The sequence below is a fragment of the Rhinopithecus bieti genome, unplaced genomic scaffold (assembly GCF_001698545.2).
Source record: "Rhinopithecus bieti isolate Rb0 unplaced genomic scaffold, ASM169854v2 scaffold_29388, whole genome shotgun sequence".
Classification (NCBI taxonomy): domain Eukaryota; kingdom Metazoa; phylum Chordata; class Mammalia; order Primates; family Cercopithecidae; genus Rhinopithecus; species Rhinopithecus bieti.
In genome coordinates, this window is record NW_016813389.1 from 1983156 (window position 1) to 1997809 (window position 14654).

The window sequence follows — 14654 nt, forward strand, 5'->3', positions numbered from 1 at the left end:
GCCCCACTGCTGAGTGCCCGTGTCCCCACAGCCCCGTGTGCCCCACTTCACGGAAGGCGTGTTTGTGCCCAGAAGAGAGGCCGGGCCACTGCAGAACCCCGCTGTGTAAAGAGGCAGAAGAGTTGGTTTGGTTCGCAGTGAGTAACGCTGCAACTAGAAAACATGCACTTCAGGCTTGTTTAAACGACCAAGACTCTGTGACGTTAATTTGGGTCTTTGTCCTGGCAGTGCTCCTGCCAGTCACTGTCATCATTGTGTCCCCCACAACTGTCCTCTTGCTAGCTCGGCCCAGCTTTGTTCCTGGAGCCCGACGCCACCCCCCTCAGGCAGAGGATGCGTCCCGGGCCAGAGTCAGGGAGTAGCTGCTGCTTCACAGCGTTTCCACCGTGTGATTGACCTGGATCCCCAAAGACTCGGAAGGAGCTGCTCAGGACTGGTGAGCGCCGCCAGAAGCCCTGGCCAGTGAGGAGCTCACAGGTCCTCCCTGGTGGTCCCGTCGCACCCCTGCATCTCCTGGGCATCACCAGGAAGGCTTGGAAGTCCCAGGCTGCTCTCAGCACTTTTCCTGCAGACTGAAGACTCTGGACTCATTGCTGATTGGAATGCCAGGAGGAGGGTGGATTTCTGCCAGTGGGGGATATTTCTGGAGGCAGCTGGTCCCTGACACCGCATCCTGCTGAGCCTGCCCCTGGATTGGCTGTACTTTGCCTCGAAGTTCAGCAGTTCATCTTCATGGGAATTTGCTGAGCCCCCCACCAGGGAACCGGATGATGAAACAGGGACACCTCACAGCGCTGCCATTTGCTGCAAAGGCAGCTTCCCGGGCCGACGCTAGAGAAGACAGACTTTCCCTTCCTCCCAGCGTCGTCAGTGCAGAGCCCACCTGGAAGCATGTGGGGGGTGTGCAGGGGGCAGCGCTCAGGCGGATCCTGGGAAGCGGCCTCTGGATGCTGAGTGGAAGGACCCACTGAGCACAGCAAGGCACCAAAGCCCCTGGAGAAACCGCCAGAGTGAGATGTGGCCATCGCCAGGGTCAAAGCAGATGGGGCGTGGGTGGGGAAGGGGCTCTGGGACCAGCCCCCCCCACACCTCTGTGGTCATCAGTCTCTGTAGAAGCAGATGGTGGAAGTTCCAGCAGGTGGGTCTGTCAGAGGCCCTGAGGCCTCACTTTTCGGATCTTCTCTTCCAGATCCTGCTCCCTCCCAGCTGAGCCTCGGTTCCCTGGCATTGACCCCAGCCTTCTGAAAGCTGCTGCTGCAGCCAGAGGCTGCACGCTGCACTGTCACCATGCAGCTGTGCAGGCTGGGATCGGGCCCCACCTCTGTGCTGTCTAGTTTGTGTTCAGAATGTCAGAATAAACACAGAATAAACATTCCCACAGCCACGCTGTCGTCTCTCCTTCACTGCAGTTAATTCTGTTACTGGAGGGAAGGTGAGGCTCTCTGCCATGGGGACAGCCCACCAAGCTCTGGGCCTCGCCTTGCAGATCACCAGGCCCGGGAGGGAGCTTTCCATGTGGCTTTCTGAAACCAGAGACCACCTGGAGGCTGTGGACGCGAGCGAAAGAGGGGACCCAGCCACTTTAAAGGCCCGTTGGCGTCTCCTTTCCTGGACTCAACACCAGCCTCAGACAGGTAGGGCCAGATGTGGCCAGTGATTGAGGCCAGCACATCCCACAGGCCGGTCCCCCTCCGGCCGCCCAGACAGGTGGTTACAGAGTGGCTGTGAGCAGGGGGTTGCCTCTCCTTTGCACACTGGCCCTGGGCATTCAGTGATGCTGGTGTTCAGTAGTCTTGAGTTTTTTGTTGGGTCTCATTTTGGGGGAGAGAAGAACTTGAGATTTTTATATATAACTTACCAACATGTATTTGTGAAATCCCATTGTTGCAGGAAAAAGGGGTTCCGATCCAGACCCCAAGAGACGGTTCTTGGATCTCACGCAGGAAGAAACTCAAAGTGAGTTGCAGAGTTCACTGAGAAGAGTTTATTGAAAGCTGCTCAGGTACAGAGTAGAGCGTCCTTAGAAAGCAAGCGGAGGGGTGCCCGTCGCTGTTTTCAACTCCTCTTATGTAGGGGTCTTAGCTATAGAAAAGCTACGCTGTGTCTGTCACGTGGGCTGACAGCCTGACACAGTGGATTGCTCTGTTGATTTAAAGCTATCCTTGGCACGTTGAAGCCTCACTGTGGTCATCTTCAAGCATACACTGTTGTGTGGCATCTGAACCTTTCTGCCGTCCTAGGAGTTTGTCCCCGTGGGCATTAGGTAACTGCTTCCTCAGATGTAAACATCTTAGACCAAGGTTGTGACTGGCCTGGACTGTGCCTAATTTTCTGTTTTTTGAGATGGAGTCTCTCTCTGTCGCTCAGGCTGGAGTGCAGTGGCGTGATCTTGGCTCACAGCAACCTCCACCTCCCAGGTCCAAGCGATTCTTCTGTCTCATCCTCCCGAGTAACTGGGATTACAAGTGCGTGCCACCATGCCCGGCTAAGTTTTGTATTTTCAGGAGAGACAAGGTTTCACCATGTTGGCCAGGCTGGTCTCAAACTCCTGACCTCAAGCGATGTGCCCACCTCGGCCTCCCAAAGTGCTGGGATTACAGGTGTGAACCACTGTGCCCAGCCTCCCTGGCTAGTTTTCAGGTGGAGCTGAACTCAAAATGATGTCACCCTGGCTCCCCTAGGCTTCTGCTTCCCTACCACTGTCAGATACGAGTATACAGAAACATTTCAGCATAGGCAAGGATAAGATGGCACATTGCCAGTTCCATGGAAAGCCCCGGGGCCCTCCGGAGTCAGCCACCTTGCCCCACCCGAGAGGTGGCTCCTTGCACGCAGTTCCCTCATCTTGCCTTTTTTTTTTGCTGAAAAATGCTTCATTGTATTACTAATTTTTTTTTTTTTGAGACAGAGTCTCACTCTGTTGCCCAGGCTGGAGTGCAGTGGTGCAATCTCACCTCACTGCAACCTCTGCCTCCTGGATTTGAGCAATTCTGCCTCAGCCTCTGGAGTAGCTGGGACTATAAGCATGTGCCACTACGCCTGGCTAATTTTTTTTTTTTTTTTAGTAGAGACGGGGTTTCGCCGTGTTAGCTGGGATGGCCTTCATCTCCTGACCTCGTGATCCGCCTGCCTTGGCCTCCTGAAGTGCTGGGATTACAGGCTTGAGCCACTGCATCCGGCCAAAAGCTTCATTTTAAAATTGAGCTTTCTGACTGTGCTCATGCCTTTAACACCTTCCCAGCAACTTTCTGCTCCTTGATGAGGAAGGCACACTTGATCCTGTCGGGAACACGTTCACACAGAAGCACCAGATGTTCTGCTGACGGGTTTTTTGTTTGTAGACAGGGTCTCACTGGGCTCGAGTGATCCTTCTGCCTCAGCCTCCCAAAGTGCTGGGATTACAGGCGTGAGCCACCACGCCTGGCCGCTTGCTGACACGTTTTTGGTTTGGGGCGGTCTCATAGGAGCTCTAGGTCTCACAGCACAAACCCCTGGAAGTCAGCCCAGGCCTACGCCACGTGCAGACTTTGGCACTTTCCCAGTCTCGGTATAAAGGTAAACGATTCTCTTCCCAGGGGTTTGGGCCGGCCTACTGTTGTTAAAGGCTGTATTCTAGGAAAGCCTATGATGGTTTGTGAAACTGGGCCATGCCGAGTGCCTGTAGACAGCGTTCCCGGAAGAGGAAAAAACAACCTTTGTCTTTATGTGGGAATCTCTAAGCAATATTTTTGGCTTTGTTTACATTTGAAGGTTAGATACGTGTCGATCCACGTGATTGACATTGAACATGGAAAATGAGAATGAAAGAGTTTTGTCTGGAAGATTTATTTAGGAGGTTTGGAGATCTTGCACTACAGGAAGGTGAGCTGGAAGTAGGTACCAATTTGCCTTAAAACGTTTCCTTATGTTTTCCTTTTAAATACCTGGCTTTTAAGGAATTCAAACTTAGATGCCAGGATCTGAAGTCTGTGGTTGATTACTGACTGAGCAGGGACAGGAAGCGCTAGGTGGCTGGGGAGGCCGGGCTCAGGCTCCTCCTCTGCGCTGAGCCAGGGCGTGGCTCCAGCCGGGCTTCTTAGAGGAGCCAGAAAGGCGCCTGCACCGTGGGGGAGGCCGAGGGCCACCTGCCGCCTGCCTGTGGTTCTGTCAGCCATGGCGCTACTCCTAAACCTGCATCCGAATACATTTGCAAGGTGCAGCCACCCAAAAAGTGTCGTTTCCCACCTTTGTTCTGTTTTAAATTCAGTGCAAACATAAATTATCCTGAGGATCTTAATGCTGCCTAATTTTGAGCCCCAGAGAGCCTTGAGGGAAGTGAGTGGGGGCGGGGGGTGGTTCGGAATCACAGTCCCCTCTGGCTCTTCCCTTCTGCAACTTCACCTACACAGAGAGACACCTGCTGCCTGGACGGAGCAAGGGTGAGCTGGGCGCAGCAGAAACGCACGCCTTTGGGGAAAGCTAGGAGCGGTAGACAGCCTAGGCAATGTATGTTCTGGAAAGGTGTCCCGGGGTTTCTCAGGGTGCAGCCTCCATTCCTTCCTTCCATTTGACCCATGACCAGCCTAGATGAGGGGGCCTATGGAGAGCTGGAGCTGGAAACAGGTTCTGAAGGGTAGGGCTCCGTGCAGCGTGGCAGCCAGAGTCTGTGCAGACTGAAGGGTTGCGGCCAGTCCTGGGCTGAGACATCCCTCAGCAGGTGCCGCGGGGCAGAGGGGAGCCTTCTCCGTCCCCCACGGGGAGAGTGGGTCTGTGTTTCCTCCCACAGCTTCCGGCCCCTTAGCTCTGCGGACAAAAGTAGGGTCCTTCCTCTGCTTCTGTACCTTTTGTGGTCCAGAGATGTCCCCGGCTGGTGTCACTATACCATCTGGAGGTCTAACGGCAGGCACGAGTGCTCAAGGCCAAATGGGCACTCAGTGCCACCCTGGAGAAGCAGCTGACACACCAAGGGGCGGCCACGTGCCTGCTGGCAGCCCTCACACCCTCATCCCGGGTCTCAGAGGGCGCTGGCAACACAGATCCCTGCCTCCCCTCTCAGGAAAGGGTTGCAGGGTCAGGGGAAGGGAGGCCGCCTCCAGGAGGGTGCGCAGAGCCAGGGAACCCGCCTGGATGGTGGCTCTTTCCCACCATCCTTCTCTGGCAGCAGCAGTTCAAAGTGGGGCTTCCAGGCTGTCCCATACATTTCACGATTTCTCAGTCTTTCGCTTCAATTAAAAAAAACGGGGGGCATGCCCGAGCCCCGCCTCTGCCCACCTCCTTCTCCTTCTTAACCGCAGGGCTCCCTCCTTGCTCCCTCCACTGTTGCGCTCTGCCGTCTGCTCCCGCCAGGGGTCCCCACCGTCTCTGCGGACGGAGGAGCCGCCTCCCAGGCCCGGGCGTGCCCAGGGCGGGTGGAGGGCGTGGGGCGGGCCTGTATTTCCTGACCCGCTGGAGGAGCCGGCCCCACGGGCTTGTGGCCTCCCCGGAGCCGGTGAGTCAGGAACTTCCTTCAAGAGGCTTCCCCAGTGCAGCAGAAAACCAACTAGTCGCCCCCACTGCTCCCGACCTCTGCGATGTCCACAGCCGCGGGAATGCGGGCCCCAAACCAGCAGGCTCTGCTCTAGGCGCCTCAGTGCTGGTGCAGCTCTTGGAGAAGGCTCGGGCGGGGCGGGTGGGGTGTGGGGGGTTCACAGGTGGAGACAGCCCGTCTCCGCCCCGCAGACTGCTGGGCGCAGTCCCGAAATATTCTTCCCAAGTGGACTTTTTTGCTGACAACCTAGAGGAGAGGGTTTCGGATAGGATAAGAGTAGGTCCCCCTTGTTCCCTTGTGTCACACTGGGAACCAGGGACTCCCAGTGACGCCTTGAAGCCAGCTGCACGCACTTGTGGGAGAGATTCCCAAAGGCCCCTTGTTGGTGCCCTCACCTCCTGCCCTCCGCAAGTGAGGACGCTTGGCATCAGCAGAGCTGCCAGGCCTGTACTTGGTATAGCTGCGAATACGTCATTTCCTGGACAACTGTTTTCCTAAAACAGTGCTTAAAAAAGAAAAAAAAATAACCTCGGGACATAGAGAAGTGTGGGCACAAACCGATTGTATCTTTCTCCAAAAGGCCAGGGTGAAATTTTCAAAGCTGGCTGTGGAAACGGGGCCTCCCGCTGCACATGTCCAGCGGCTGCCCGGCACAAAGCGGCTGCCCTTTCGAGCTGTCCACATAAAACAGCTCCGCACTGCCTGCAGCCTCACAGAAACTAGTGATTCCAGCCACGCCACCAGGAGTACCAGCTTGAGCACTGGTGACACCAGATCAATGAAACTTAGGCGTGCCCTCATTTCACCACCTCCTCCTGCCCCAGCCCCAAGCAATGGGGTTCCCCAAAGAGCTAGAGTAGCAACCAGTTGAATGTGCATGCAAAAAATACTTCTAGCCATAAGGAGCCTCTCAGAATCCTTGCACTAAATCAGCCCGAATTTCATGTCACCACGGTCTAAGAGCCTCCCCTCTGTGGATGGGGGTGGAATTTAGAGCTGTCTAGGTCTCCAGCTCCTCCCAGGGGCCAGCTCCCCAGCCCAGGGGGTTTCCAATGACACTAGACTGCTTCCACAACTAAGGTCATGTCTTCATGCAACATAATAGTCCCATGACACGGTGCCAGAAGTTATACTTTATTTTAACACTTAGAGGATTAACATATAGTTACAAGGTCAATATAAGCCTTCCAATGGAAGCTCTTTATTTGGTTTAATTCCATCTCCAGAGACAAACAGGCAACTCTAGGACCTTTACAGTGGTGACTGGCCTCACAGCGAAATGCCTCCAAAGTTTAGAATTAGTGCAACACACACACGAACGTCTTAAAGGTGCTCAACATCAGGTTAAAATAGAATTCTGGACCTTTTAAAAAAGTTTTTGGATGATAATAAGCACAGGAGGCAGAGCCAATAAGAAACATGAAACCAGTATTTCTGGAAAAACACTTAGCATTAACGTCACTTTTTTGACGTCGTGTAAAGTTTTCTTCTGTAATGACAGATGTTACCAAAAGGCATCGAGACCTTTGTGCTGTGCTGGTTAGACAAGCTGCAGGCTTAGCTCCAAGGTGAGCAGGATAAACCACCCCCCCACGGAGCAGCCCATGACAACCTTCCGTGCCTTTTTAAACTTTCCCATCCTGCAAATGAAAAACTGGGTAAAGGACAAGTTCCTCTCTTTCATTTTGTTTCTAAGTACTTTTCGGGGCAGGCTCTTTTAAAATTAGTCATCTTACAACACAACAGTATTCTAGCACGGCGGTGAAGTGACAGGCGGCAGTTATGGGGCAGGAAGGAGACGCTCACGGGAAATTCCACGTTCTACTCTATGTGAACTGCTCCAGAAAAATACAGACATGATTTCACAGTAGGATTCCCAGAGTAAATGATACATAGGACAACTGACCGCCTCTAAGAAGCCCGGCTGGGGCAGCAGTGAGCGTTCCATGGAGCCACACAGAAGGGCCAGGAAGCAACACCCAGGTTCAACATTTAAGAGCACTCGCTGTAACATTCTTTTCGGACACGGGTGGTGGAAAAATTTTAAAAGGCGGAGGAGTGACGGGGATATAAGCATATCCTATACTGGGGGTGACAGTCATTCAAAGAGCAAATTACTGCAGCTTATACCTTTTTCACTATGTTGCAAGAAATGAATCTATCCTGACCCATCATATGAAAGATGTGATGCACATGCAGATCCCATTTTAAAGAACCGTTTCACATCCTCGTGGAGAGGAGAGTGGTCCACTTGAGTTGGTGAGGTCAGAAGTTCCTGGAGATCCCTGTCAGCCCCGTTGGCGGGGGAGCCCTTGCGGAGCTGTGCAGACTGCCGCACTCACCATGCACCTGTTGGTTTGCAGGGACGGAGGCGGGGCCCTGACTCTTCTCACCCTGAGTCATTCCAGCTTGTCTTTTGGCCGTCAAGTTGGTCCTCCTGCGTGTAATGGGTGCACCACACTTAGGTCACAGGTTGCAGGGACCAGAAGCCCATGGCTCTGCCGCAGCCCTGAGCCTTCAGTGGGCGGTTTGCAGTCCCCCAGGGAAGAAACAGTCAGAGAGGCTCATGTTCACCCACTTTAAAAACCCAAAGCCACTTCCTCTTCACCTGCCTGGGCCTCCGTGCTTGTGGCTTCTCGTCCCGGAGAGCTGGCTGAGCTGCTCCGGAAGGGTGCTGTGTGGTCAACCCTGGTTGGCTGAGAGGAGCAATTTCCTGGTTTCCACGAGTAAAGATGGCGCCATCCCTTGGGACCTGTCCTTTCTGTCCCTGTCCCTTTGGCTTCTATAGAACTTCCTTGTCTCACATTCGTAAACAGCAAGAGGAACTGAGGATGCTTGAGGGGACCACCTAGTTACAAAGCCAAGCAAATAAAGCTGCCTGACGTCATCCCTAGGCTTCGGTGGCGCTCTCAGTCACAGGAGCTCTCTGCCAATGGTTCCTCTTGACTGTTTCTGCACCAAATGAGAGGAGGGGCTGCTCTGCTCTAAGGTGTGGGGGGCCACAGATTAGGGGATCTCAGGTTTTCCTCAAAGACCCAAAAGGGGAAAGAAACTTAGCTCTAAAAGCAAACTCAACTAATTCCACATGACCTGAAGAGCACGTGATAAATGGGGTGGTGGCGGCGGGATCCCTCAACGGACCACAAGAGGCACGGGGTCTTTGGTGATTAAAGTGCTAACCTTGGTGGGGTGCAGTAGCTCACGCCTGTAATCTCAGCACTTTGAGGTGGGCGGATCACCTGAGGTCAGGAGTTCAAGGCCAGCCTGACCAACACGGTGAAACCCCATCTCTACTAAAAATGCAAAAATTAGCCAGGTGTGGTGGTACACGCCTGTAATCACAGCTATTTGGGAGGCTGAGGCAGGAGAATTGCTGGAACCCAGGAGGCGGAGGTTGTAGTGAGCCAAGATCATGCCACCGCACAACAAAGCGAGACTCTGTCTTGCAAAAAAAAAAAAAAAAAAAAAAAAAAAAAAAAAAAAAAAAAAAAAAAAAAAAAAACGAGAAGTGCTAACCTCTTCAGATGCTAATCCTGGGGCTCCTGGAAAGGAGAGGATGTTCGCTTTCCAATGAGCCGGTGCAGAGGGGAGGGCCTCGCTCACAAGCGCATGGTCTACAGTTCTCAGGGACAGGGAAGTGACGTGGAGGACAGGCGTGGGCTCCTCATGGCCGGTGGACACAGGTGAGCCAACAAGGCGAGCTGGAATTCGACCTCCAGCGTGGACCTTCCCAGGCCACTGAAAATGGCGCCAAACCAACATGTGTGCGCAGGCGTGTGTACTGGTGGGTGTGCCTGTGGGTGTGTGTGCCCCTGCCCCCCTGCCCCCCAGATGCTCTCAGTTCGAGGGGATAGTGAAAGGGTCAATGTTTAGTATGAGGTGCAAGCCTAGAATCCAAAAAGGACCACTGAGGACTTCACAGACTCGGGAAAAGAGGAAGTGTTTTCTACAGCAGACAGTCGGGGACACAGGGATGACATCGAGTGCTCAGTCCGCCTGGTGTGCGCCGGACCTGCCTTGTCTCCTCAGGGGACCCGTGATGACGTTTTCACTAAAGGCACTGTGTGAAGCGCGGAAGGACCGCCAGGACGGGCCGGGTGGACTGAGGGCCCAGGAAGGAGCAGGCGGGGGTGTGTATCCCACCGTCTCAGTGGCCTGCGCGGGGTGGGTTGGGGGAGTGATGAGGACTGACCCGAGCCGTGGGGGTGGGCGCTGGCGAGACTTGTCCCCCAGGAGGTGGCCCGGGCTGGGCAGGAGGGCAGGGCCGCAGGGAACATGCTGTAGAGAGAGAGAGAGACCGCCCCGCAGGAATGGGGCTGCGGAGGGATGGGCCGTCCACAGGGCAGGGCACTGGAGGCCTGTGGGGACAAGCAGACGGAGGCTCCTCCAGGAAGGTTCACCTGAGGCTCGCAGGCGCTCCCCTCTAGGAATCTACAACACAAAGAGAAACAGAAAGAGAAACTCTCTGTTAGAGAGGATGGCGCGGGTTCCGGGCGGGCATTTTGCTCTTGGCTACAAACTGCACCGCCCTGGGAGGGGAGGGTAGTGGGAGGGGAGGGAAGGGGTGGGAGGGGCATCTCAGAGCAATTGGTTACCACAGGGCAGGTCTGAGATGAGGAACTTTCACGGTTTTCTCTCTAGCCTTTAGCTGGTCTTTCCTTCAGGGTTAAGAGAAGCCCAAACAGGAGACTGATGAGGCCAACCGCCCCAGCTCATCTTTCTCACAAGTTTAGAGAGAAAGTAAGAAATGGAGGCCAGGGCTGGGCGCAGTGGCTCACGCCTGTCATCCCAGCACTTTGGGAGGCTGAGGCAGGCAGATCACGAGGTCAGGAGTTCAAGGCCAGCCTGGCTAACATGGTGAAACCCCGTCTCTACTAAAAATACAAAAATTAGCTGGGTGTGGTGGCGGGCACCTGTAATCCCAGCTACTCGGGAGGCTGAGGCAGGAAAATCGCTTGAACCTGGGAGACAGAGCTTGCAGTGAGCCAAGATCGGGCCACTGTACTCCAGCCTGGACGACAGAGCAAGACTCTGTCTCAAAAAAAACCCAACCAAACAAACAAACAAAAAACGGAGGCCGGTGCAGTGGCTCACACCTGCAAACCCAGCACTTTGAGAGGCTGAAGAGGGAGGATCACATGAGCTCAGGAGTTCGAGACCAGCCTGGGCCACAACATAGTCAGACTTCATCTCTACAAAAAAATTTTTTTAAATTAACCGGCATGTTGGCACGTGCCTGTAGTCCCGGCTATTCGGGAAGGTGAGTTGGAAGGATGGCTTGAGCCCAGGGAGGTCGAGGCTGCAGTGAGCCAGGATCGCGCCACTGCACTTCAGCTTGGGCGTCAGTGAGACCTCGGCTCCCAAAAGAAGAGAAAAGAAATGCATCAGTTTCCTAGAATGGTACAAGGAACAGGAAGGCCTGATTCGCTCAGAAGGAAACTCTTGGCTCTTCAGCAGCACAATGTAAAATCTTTGGTGAAAATGAAAACCTGTCATTCTGTATTCATTCAGCAATACACCGTGAAAAGCTCTTCATCTCAAGGAGAGAGAAGAGAAACGAAAGAAACACAGACTTCTCAGGCCCTGAGCGCGCAGGATCGGAAACGGGAGGTGCCATCATTTAAAGGAGGAGGTGGGGTGGGAGGCAGAATTTTAAAAAAGCATTGGGCTAGAAAATTCCCTATGACTGGAGATGAAAGAGTTAAATATTCACATTACACAGAATAATTTTCTTGGAAACATGAAAAGTCACTTAAAATACACAATACTGAGAAAAAATATAACATTTATTAGAGAGGCGGATATGAGGGTACAACTAAAAGATGCCAGACAGAGTCTTTTCTTTTAGGATAAGAATAGAAAGAGACAATCATGTTGCTGTATTCAAACAAAACTTACTCAGAACCCCAGAGTTTATAATAAACTCAAGTGCGGAGCTGCAGCGGGGACCTACCTCCCCGTGCGAGGCTTTCCGGCAGTTATAAAAACAGAAAGGTCATTAGGCAGCAGGAGAACCCATAAAACAAACAGATAAAAGTACAACATTAAAACAACTCATTCAAGTACTGCTTTGAGTTTTTAAGTTGCAGTCTATACACATGTATTCTGTGGGGGGAATTATGAAAATATTTAACAGAGAGCAATCGAAAAACCAAAAAACCATAAAAGACAGTCACAATCCAATGGACCCACCGGAAGTTACTCTAGTCTAACTATTTTGGCAATTATTAAATAAGCACATCGTAGACACCACACACACACACACACACACACACACACACACACACACACATACACACATACGGTGCACCGGCATTATAACAATAAAACAGCTGCACTGAGTTATGGGCCTAAGAAAACAGTGGCTTTGCCCCCATCAGATGGGTTTAAGGAGGGCAGTGTTTGTGGGCAAGTTGGACCGAGTTATAAACAGAGTAGGGAGGAAAGGCTTCTCTGTACGTATTATTAATCTCTAAGTGTAACTTTTAAATAAAAGGAGAAAATTATATAAGTAGCTGAGATTTTGCTGCTTTTAACAGAGAACTGCTAGAAGATAGTAAAGTATACTTTGGGCGGAAATGGAAATTCCTGGTTCTTTGGAATTTGGTTTTCTAGTATTTTATGCCTTGATGAGATAGACCTGAAATTTACAAAATATCTTTTAACTGTTTAGTCAGTATTACAGAGATTCACCTGGTATAGTACTGAGACACACAACTTAATGATCACACATTTAAAATTATCATCATAAATTGATGTGCCCAGACCCCTCCCACCCCATTCCCCCTGAAACCAACTGAGCTGTTTTCTGAATTAAATTTGAATAACGAAATAACTAAATTTGAATAATTAAATAAGAAAAAAAAACCACATAGCTTGACAGAATGCCTTTTTGCAAAGCCGACTTTTACAAGGTTAATGCTGTCTCCCTATTTTCGAGTTTTTCAGTGGTTGCTTTGCTTTGTCCAGGAGTTCACAGACTGGAAATGAGTTTGTCATCGGATAGGAAGGTCAGATTTTAACACCTTAGGTTTCCCATTCACTTGTTTACTGGGGTAAAGCTGGAAATTTCCTGCTGCTCATTTGAACAGATCCCTGTGGTTGAAGGGTCAGCTGATTTTCTCACTGCAATACTTACAAAGAGGCCTGGGGTCAGGATGGGCGGCTTTATTGATATTATGTCAGCAAAAGTATCCAAAAGTAATTTGGGCCTGGCACGGTGGCTCACCCTGTAATCCCAGCACTTTGGGAGGCTGAGGTGGGCGGATCACTTGAGCTCAGGAGTTTGAGACCAGACTGGCCAACATGGTAAAAACCCGTCTCTACTTAAAAAAAAAAAAAAAAAAAATTAGTCGGGTGTGGTGGCGGGCACCTGTAATCCCAGCTACTGAGGAGGCTGAGACACAAGAATTACTTGAACCCAGGAGGCGGAGGTTGTAGTTAGCCAGGATCGTATTACTGCACTCCAGCCTAGGTGACAGAGAGTGAGACTCTGTATCAAAAAAATAAAAAATAATAAAATAAATAAAATAAAAAAAAAGGCTCGGCACAGAGGCTTATGCCTGTAATCCCAACACTTTGGGAGGCTGAGGCGGGTGGATCACGAGGTCAGGAGATTGAGACCATCCTGGCTAACACGGTGAAACCCCGTCTCTACTAAAAATACAAAAAATTAGCTGGGCGTGGTGGTAGGCATCTGTAGTCCCAGCTACTCGGGAGGCTGAGGCAGGAGAATCGCTTGAACCCAGGAGGCAGAGGTTGCAGTGAGCCGGGATTGTGCCACCGCACTCCATCCTAGTGACAGAGCGAAACTCCATCTCAAATAAAAAAAAAAAAAGGATGTTTTTTTAAAAAATCAGGCTGTCACCAAGTAAAGGTTAACAAGCTGTGAGAATCTTGAAACAGCCACAAGCAACCACAACCCCCACTAGGTTCTAGAGCCCGAATGTGCAGCTACTGCTTGGAAAATCAGTTTTAAATGGACTTGAGCTGATAAAATGAACCCACAAGGTAGAGGGAGGGGCTAATTTCCCACTTGAAAGTAGGAGGGACCCAAGGAAATCACTTTCACAATCAAATGAAAAGAGAATCTGAGCCAGCACCTTCATTCTGACCCATCTGTAGTGGGTTCTCTATGATCTCGAGTTGGATTCTTGAACTGGGCACAGTGAAATGCCTGGCAACCATCTACGCATGCGACCAATTTCACTATCTAACCTCCCACATCACTGCCAATTTAAAAATGCAAATTCTCATGTGGCCTAGATTCCTTTCGATGTGATGAGACATTTTATTTCGTTCTGGCTACAGTTAATTGTATAAAATGAGCCAGAAATTCTAAAATAATTTCCAGTAAATCCAAACTTTGCCAATGATTGAAAGCAAAACAAAACAAAACAAAACCAAAAGCAAACCCCCAAACTCTCTGAACAGCGATGTGCTGAGATCTGAGATCTGTGTCTGTGGGGAGAAGCATTTGCTGCCACACCACGTTTTATTTATTATATTGCCCACCTGGGCAAGCATGCATGCAGCTCTACTTATAAAACCAACAGAAACAGAACCAAGTGTGAGAGAAAATCACAAGGAGCTGACGTGTGGACATGCTCTGCTTTTAAGTAACTGCATCTAAACAGCACTAGCACATCTGATCAACTGTCAATTTGGGCTGGGCGCAGTGGCTCACGCCTGTAAGCCCAGCACTTTGGGAGGCAGAAGCAGGCAGATGACTTGAGGTCAGGAGTTTGAGACCAGCCTGGCCAACACAAGTGAACTTGTCTCTACTAAAAATACAAAAATTAGCCGGGCGTGGTGGTCCCCGCCTGTAATCCCAGCTACTCGGGAGGCTGAGGCAGGAGAATCGCTTGAACATGGGGGAGGCGGAGGTTGCAGTGAGCCACGGTACTCCAGCCTGGGCAACAGAGCCAGACCCTATCTCAAAACAACAACAACAACAACAAAAACACAAACACAACAACAAAAAAAACCTGTCAATTTGATGACATTTGGCAAATCAGCAATGCCATGTAAAAATCAACTGGTCAATTCGCCAAAAGTTTCCAGATTTCAGCTGGTTGTCTGGGATCATACAGATGTAACAGGATACTCGTGATGCTGACCATGTTTAAGTAAAAATAGACAGTTTTGA

At 51.2% G+C, this 14654-nt stretch overlaps 1 protein-coding gene across 7 annotated transcripts in view; it reads left to right on the forward strand.

Moving 5' to 3' along the window:
- Positions 1-1384, forward strand: part of USP20 (ubiquitin specific peptidase 20) — a 41207-nt gene extending 39823 nt beyond the window's left edge. For 5 of the 7 annotated variants that reach the window (XR_001880708.1, XM_017848277.1, XM_017848280.1 and 2 more), the window contains one exon: positions 32-1384. The gene's annotated coding sequence lies outside the window, so the exon portion shown is untranslated. The remainder of the gene's footprint in view (positions 1-31) is intronic. The other 2 variants (XR_001880707.1, XR_001880706.1) reach the window with 2 other exon arrangements.
- Positions 1385-14654: the final 13270 nt, after the last annotated feature.